Here is a 5,694-nt window from a genome sequence, read left to right as displayed (position 1 = left end):
ATAGCATGTCTTTAGTCATTGTTAGTATCCTACCTACTTAATTTTGTGTTGAAATGTATTTTAGTTGCATTTTGCATCTCTTCGTTTCAAATAAAAGCGAACCAAACTTTCTAAAACTGGTGCTGCCTCTTTCAGTAGCTGCTCAAAACGTGCCTGGCTTCTGCTGGCCATTGCAGGGTGATGAAGCGGTCGGCTTCAGGTCCCTCCCTGGAAATGCAGTTGCTTTTCCCCGTTTCCCTGTTGGTGTTCCGTACCTGTGGCCTTTCAGCCCACCTGGAACTGCTAGCGACAGACTGTGAGCTTCCCCTTTCTCTGAGAGGGCTGAGAAGAAACCAAGGGAGAGGAAGCAGCGCGGGAGGAAGAAGGGTGTCCTTACGCTCAGCTCCTTGAGCTTGTCTGTCTTCCCGGCTGGCTCTTTCAGCCTTCTGATGCACCGTGTGTTGCTGTTTGCCCTGGGAAGCCCAGCTGCAGTGTGGAGGAGGAGAGGGCAGCGGGAGGGCTGCAGGTGAACGCACCTCAGGCCCAGAGCTGAGCCGTGAGCCGGGAGGGCCCTGAGCCGTGCTGCGCTGCTTCAGCTCCAATGGCTTCAAGCGCATGATGGGCAGCACCGCGTGTTTAGTGCCAGGGTGCTGCGAGAGCACGTTGCTGAGCCAGATCCCAACGTGGAGATGAACAGGGAAGCAGAAAACAGATGCTCTGCTGGAATTCAGAATAAAGGGGGGATAAGAGGGGGATAGGTAAAGGTAGTTTACAGAAATGATTTAGTTAGAATAACAAGGAATGGAGACAGTGGGTCTGGGAGAGCAGGAAGGAAGGGATTAGAGGTTGTAAATATCAGAAGAGGAGTTGCATCTCCCTGACAAGATGGGCGATAACAAGAGGGGGTCTGCATGATAAAGAATGTGTATTAGAATTAAGGGATGCATGTTAGAATTACGGGAAATCATTGACTATGCATGAGGTGTACCTATATCTGTATCACGGTTTTACAAGTTGGTGTGCAAGTTTGGAGGAGCTATCCCCCTTGCACCCAGCGCTGGAATAAAACATACCTGCTTTATAACCCATCTCTGGATTATAGAGTTTGATTCCGCAAGTCAGAGAGGCTGGATGCCAGGAGTGTCTGGTGGCCATTTTCAATTGGCACCTTGGCGTCTTCCTCCTTCCACCAGCCTGCACAGTGGACTCGGTAAAATGAGCCACAAGGCACTGCCTCCTGCTGCCTGCATGGCAGCAAGCAGCACTGCTGGAGGTGAAAGAGAGGATTGTTGAGCTGTGTGCAGCAAAGGACCTGGATGTGAAGGAGGGAAACCAAAGATTAATGAGTGGTCATTGCATCTCAGGTGTGGGTCTGGGCTCAGCCTGTGCAGCAGCACTTCAGGGCTGGGGCCAAGCCCGGTGCCCGGGGCTGTGCTGCCTGCAGGGGGCTGAGGGGCTGTGGAGCTGGGGCAGCCGCTGTGGGTGCAGCACATGGGCATGGGGGAGGGCCGGCATCAGGGAGGGTGTTGGGCCTGAGCCCAAATCGTGTTGGTCACAGCACAGGGGCTGCAGGGGATGCCAGGAGCGCAGAGCAGGGAGGGCTGGGCTGTGTGCAGGACACGGCATGAAATCTTCCCTTGGCAGCTGCTGAGCTTTTCCCCCAAGGCTTCAGACTCAGATGATGAGGTTCTGCAGTAAAGCCAGCCAGGCCATCCTGATCCTGCAGGGTTAGGAAAGGGCACAGCAGAGCAGTCAGTGAAGAGCACAAGGCAGTGAAGCGCAGCACGAGCCATTGATTGCCTGCACAGATGATCTTCTGCAGCCACCTCCATTGAGATCTGCATCCTGAGTGTGGATGGAAAGTGAAGGGAAAGGAGGAGCAAGGGATGGAGGGGCAGGAAGCGCTTCGTGCTGGCTGGAGCAGTTCCGGGCCATGGCGGCGTGGCGGCGCCAGGAAGGTGATCGGAGCTGGGAGGAGTGGGCTGTGCATTGCCAACGGGGTCGGGCCGCGGTGCGGGGCATGGAGGGATGCCGGGGGAGGAGCTGGCGGTGCTGCGGCACGCAGAGGCAATGCGTGCGGTGCCAGCGAGTGCGTGGAGCTGAATGAAGGTGTGTAACATGTCCTTGCTCTGGCTGTCAGTGAGCGGGATGAGTTGGGGCTTCAGTTCTGTGCTGGTGTTTGTTGCTGGGACCGGATGCCTGAGCAGAATGGGGGCAGCGAGAGGGTGGTTGGACAAGTGGCAGCATCAGGAGCATGGTCCGGTTCTGCTGTGCTGATGGTGCTGTACGGCTGTGGGTCCCCACTGAGGGTCGGTGAGGCAGCGTGGCCCCGTGTGTGTTTCAGCACAGTGTGCGGACGTGGGATGTAATCAGAGTGACTGGAATGTGAACTGAGTCAGAGGTATTACAAGGAGAGGCTCTGGATTTGAACATGGAGAGCAGAGCTGGTGTGTCCCAGCAGGCTGGCGTAGTCAGGTACCCTTTGGAGCCTGCTGTTGTTGGCGCTGAGCTCAGGAGCCCCATCAACGTGGTGCTGCATGCTGCGTATAGCAGCGCCAAGAGATTCCCTTGTCAAAGAAGGGGGAGGATGAAGGTGGCCGAGGGCCCTTTGCTCAGGGCCGGCTCCTCTGTGCCCTCTTGCTGGCCGGAGAGAAGGGCTGCTCGCTGGGCACAGGCAGTTCCTTCTGGCTCCCGTGCCGTGCCCTGTCCTCCAGCCCCCTCCTCATGCCCTGTGGAATGCCAGTGCCAGCAGTGCCAGCAGTGCGGCTGCCATGTTAGAACCCTGGCCATGTCACCTTGGTCACCTTGGTCACCGCTGCCCCACGCAACGCACTCGCCTCTTAGAGCTCCGGCCGTTGACAGCCATGTTGGGAACCAAGAGAGCGAGGCTGGAGGATTCCCAGGATTTAGGTGGGAAGATGGAGCCGGGGACCGCAGGGTCGAAGAGGAGGAGGAGGGGGCCCGCCATGACCATCAGGCAGCAGACAGGCAAGAGAGCCCGTTCCCATCGCGCCTGGACCAGCCGTGTGACCCCCTCCGTGGAGCCCATGGAGGTGGATCAACCTCCTGATGAACCCATGGAGGTGGATCCACCTCCTGATGAGCCCATGGAGGTGGATCCGCCCACGACACAGCTGGCCTGGCACCACACCACCGTGCCAGGCCCCACATCCTTACCATCTCAGCTCCGCCATTGCTGGTCCAGGCGCTGGGCTCCATACCGTCTGCGTGGCCCTCGCCCCCAGCATTAGCCGTGTGGCTTCATTTAACATCATCTCCTCCTTTGAGACCTCTGAGGGCCCCTGGATCCATCTTAACCCTATTTCTATTGTTCTACACATTGTACTACAATTTTAGTGTTAAGTTTAGTTGCACTGTTAGGAGTAGGTTATTGTTAGTGTTTTTTAATTAGGAGTAGGTTATTGTTCATGTTTTAGTGTTAGCAGATGATTGTTCCTGTTTTAGAGTTAGGTATAGGTTATTGTTCATGTTTTATTGTTAGGTCTAGGTTTCTGTTCCTGCTTTAGAGTTAGGCGTAGGTTACTGTTCCTACTTAGAGTTAGGTGGGGTCCTACCAGCAACTGGCAGCAAACAGTGCTCACTCGGTAAGCACACGTCTGCTTTCTCACCCAATGACATGAGTACTGCTCCATGAGTGGGGAGGTCTGTGACATCTCTGAGGGATGGGATTTGCATCTTGTGACTTTTCTGTTGCAGATTGTCGAGCTACAGAGCGTGAGTGGCTGTGAAATGCAATTGGGCTTCATGGAAACAGTCCGGAGCTGTGTCTGGAGCTTCCTGCGTGGCCATTGTAAGGTAGGTGTGCCTTACTGTAAACGTGCTCTGAAGCAGTGTTGGTTAAGCACAGCTCACTCCTCTGTCTTCAACAGATCAGCTTTCTTCACGCTTTATTTCTGTGGCTGGCGTTGTAGAGCACAGCAGCAGCAAGACAGCAAACACGTCCACAACCAGGTACGTGAACATGGGAAACTTTAATTCTGTGAATAATACTGGTATTAATATTAATAAGGCAGTGGTCACGCATGTGTAATGGAGCTCAGGGATAGGTTTATTCTTGTCTGTTAAGCTCTTCCCTTCTTTGACATCCACCCGTCCTCTCTTGCTTATCTTCCCCCCACCTGCAAGTGCAGCAGTACTGAAGGCTGAGGGGTCTTTTCCTAGGCAGGTGGACAAAGGCAACTGAAATGCAACTTTGATGTCCCTCTTTGTTCGCGAGTCAGTAGGCCCTGGATATCATCCCAGCAACTCTCTAAGTCAGCCTGGAAATGTTTGCTAGCAGGAAGTAACCCCATTGCAGTGCCTGACACTAACGATGCCATTTTTCCCCCCCTCACAGCAGGCAGCCTCTGTGAGAGCAGTGGAGCAGCAGCTGTCTGCTCTATGGCTGCTGAACTGCATTTCTCATCACCTGAGATCCCTGAGCCCACCCTAATGGAGAACGTGCTGCGCTATGGACTCTTGTTTGGAGCCCTTTTCCAGCTCCTGTGTGTGCTGGCCATCATCCTGCCAGTTTCCAAGTCCCCAAAGGCAGTAAGTAGCGCTGTGTGAGATTAATAGGAATGCTCAGGCAGTCAGCTGGGAGGGAACTGTCTGTAGCTGTTGCCTATGGCAGTGTGCCCCGGCACTGCTGAGAGTGCCGCACTTGGTTCTGTCCTTCCTTCTGCACGCCAGCAGCCTTGAGGTGCCAGCTCATCCTATCCTGCAGCTGCTGCTGAGCCCTGTGAGCTGCCAGGCAGAGGGTCCACCCTCCCAGCATGGACCGCCTTGCAAGAGAGGACTTTAGGCTCTGGTTTGCATGGGTTTTTTGGGAACTAGACAAAGGTGGAGTTTCTAATGTGCCCTGAGGTCAGGAAGGCAATTTCCAGTGCTGACCCCCAAAGCTGCTCGGTCAGGTGACTTGAGCTCTCAAAGCAGCTGTCAGCCAGTTGTTAGAAAGCTCCCTAACTGTTTCCCAATTGCTTCTTGTAGGACTTAGGGGGTTTTGAGTCTCAGACTTGAGAGACGGTGAAGAAACCCAAGGCAAGTGCTGCTCAGCTGAGCAAGAAAGCCAAGAAAGAAAGCAAAAAGAAGCGATAAGGGCTTGAGCAGGAAGGCACAAAGGACAGCAGAATCGCCTGGAATGCTTCCTCTGAGGTGCACCAAAGGACACACACTGCGTGGTCTTGTTTTCAGGCATGGCCGTGCTTTCCCTTTTGTGGACTGCGAAGAGGAACTAAGGAAACTTTAGTCATTACCAGTATCCCAATTATTTGATTTCATATTGAAATGTATTTTGGATGCATTTAGCATCTCTTTGTTGCAAATTAAAGCAAAACAAACATATGAATAGTGGTGCTGCCTCTTTCATTAGCAGCTCAAAACGCGCCTGGCTAGGGCTGGCAATCACAGAGCCATGAAGTGGTCGGCTTCACGTCCCTCCCTGGAAATGGAGCTGCTTGTCCCACGTTTCCGTGTTGGTGTTCCCAACTGGTGGCCTTTCAGCCCATCTGGAACTGCTGGCGATGGACTGTGAGCATCCCCTGTTCTCCAAGGGCCGAGAGAAACAAAAGTGGCATGGGAGGAAGAAAGGTGTCCCTGCGCCTTGAGCTTGTCTCTCTTCTGTACTTCTGTAGATACTGTATATCTAGTGCTTGTTCTTTGAGAATGATGACCTCTTTGTTAGGTGTGGGGTTTCTGGCCCTCATTTGTCCTATT

General features: G+C 53.8%; 1 pseudogene; it reads left to right on the top strand.

Annotated features, from left to right (window-relative positions):
* The first annotated feature begins 4,380 nt into the window (after positions 1-4,380).
* LOC146754492 (protein MANBAL-like) lies at positions 4,381-5,076 on the top strand (annotated as a pseudogene).
* Positions 5,077-5,694: the final 618 nt, after the last annotated feature.

This window comes from Coturnix japonica, chromosome W (genome assembly GCF_054131305.1).
Source record: "Coturnix japonica strain WE chromosome W, WE-NBRP24, whole genome shotgun sequence".
Taxonomy (NCBI): domain Eukaryota; kingdom Metazoa; phylum Chordata; class Aves; order Galliformes; family Phasianidae; genus Coturnix; species Coturnix japonica.
Note: the sequence above shows the minus strand (reverse complement) of the source record. Positions and strands in the feature narration are given on the sequence as shown.